This window comes from Rhinolophus hipposideros (assembly GCF_964194185.1).
Source record: "Rhinolophus hipposideros genome assembly, chromosome: 14".
NCBI classification, from domain to species: domain Eukaryota; kingdom Metazoa; phylum Chordata; class Mammalia; order Chiroptera; family Rhinolophidae; genus Rhinolophus; species Rhinolophus hipposideros.
The window spans coordinates 30,637,983-30,639,722 of NC_138060.1; positions in this window are offsets into that span (position 1 = coordinate 30,637,983).

A 1,740-nucleotide genomic window follows, 5' to 3' on the forward strand; every position below is an offset into this window, starting at 1 on the left:
AAGGATTTGTAGGTAACCCTTGAAGTCCCAGGCAGGGTGGCAGCTAGACTTCTTGAAAAGCTGAAACAGGGGCTTGAGGGGATGGCAGGAACCCAGGTAGCTTCCCTCTGCACACCGACTTTTCTTGCTGCTCTGATCAGGTCTCTTCTCTGCTCCATTCAAGGGAGGAGCCCAGTTATAGCTTTTATCTGAGTCCCACTTCCATTTTCCTGTGAAAGAAAAATTGTCCCCCTGGGTCTGGCCCCCACCCCTGGTCCTGTCAACTAGAACTGCTGGTGATAGAAGGGGTCTGGTGGTGGTTTCTGACGGTCTCTTCATGGAGAGAGCAGTCATGGCACTTACTGAAGGCTAAGCAGATGCTCCAAAAGTCTAATTTGCTTAAGTTTGGCCCCTCCAACCACTCAATCAGTAGCTTAGAATTACTCCATGCTAGCTGCACTACAAAAATCACCTGGTGAGTCTTACAAAGTATTGTGCCCAGGCTCCACATCTGGGATGTAGCCAGGGCATCGGTATTTTTCAAAGCAACCCTAGTCGTTTCCAATATACAGTTAGGGTTGAGAATCACGGCAACAACCAAATAGGGAACCTACAGCCAATTTAGCCATTTCCTAAATACACAGTCTCAAAGTACAACCAATTAAGAGGAAAATTATGAAAACCTAATGGGTTGCACATGGCTTATTTTCATCTAAATTGGTAACTGACATCCTAATCCAAAAAATGCCATGATTATTCACATTTGACATTTTCTAAACCTGTGGGTGTAAATGTTCGGTTAAATTCCTAAAGAAACTTACCATTTCTAGAGATCCTGAGGCAGTAGAACAAAGGATGGCTCCCTGTGGCCTTGGTTGACCAAAGCCCCCTATGGACCACCTACCCCTTCGTTTCCAAGGTCTCCAGCTTGCTAGGGCAGCCTCACAGTTCCCAACACAGAATGATGCTGACCTTGGTTACTCACACCCACAGAGGTTCCCACCCAGGAGCCTCTGACACAGGAGACCAAAGGGGAGAGACCCCACCTCCTCAGCCAAGCTGGCTAACACTGATCAAAAACTTCTAGTTCATGGTAGCCCTGAGGAGTGTCTTCCTTTTGTTTCCCCTCCTGATAGGTTTCCCCAAACAATCAGCAAATAGTTCATAAATCGCTATGATGTGCAAGGCACAGAGTGAAAAACAAGTATCACACCGGAGAGATCCTATCACTAACAGAAATTCAATAGTGACCCCTCTAGCCCTGGTCTTGTGTGGAGCCTAAAGAGCATATTAAAGAGATCCCTTCCTCAGCTTCCTGTTCTTTCCAGCCTGACCTAGGGTTGAAACTCAAGCAAACCTAGAGGGTGAGGGATGACAGAAAGAAGGGAGCTCTAATTCCTGACTGTGTGCAAAAATAGGGGTGGGGGTTGGAGGATGCTGCTTTTCCCAAGCCTGAACCACCTTGTTCCCTGCTCTCAGAGCCAGATAGCAGACAGGAAACCAGATTGCCTACTGAAAGATGGGAAAGGTGGTGAATACAAAGGCCAGCGACTGATGGAGGATGTACAGAGTGTGAGCTGGGCACACATACCATGACCACTTTGAGGCTACAGAAGGGGCTTGGAGATGCACAATACAGTGTATTTTGGCATTTTCAAAGTGTGGAACCCAGGCCATCACCTGGGACCTTGTTAGAAATGCAAATTCTCAGACCCACTGAATCAGCAACTCTAGGGGAGGTGTCAGCAATCCAAGGCGTCC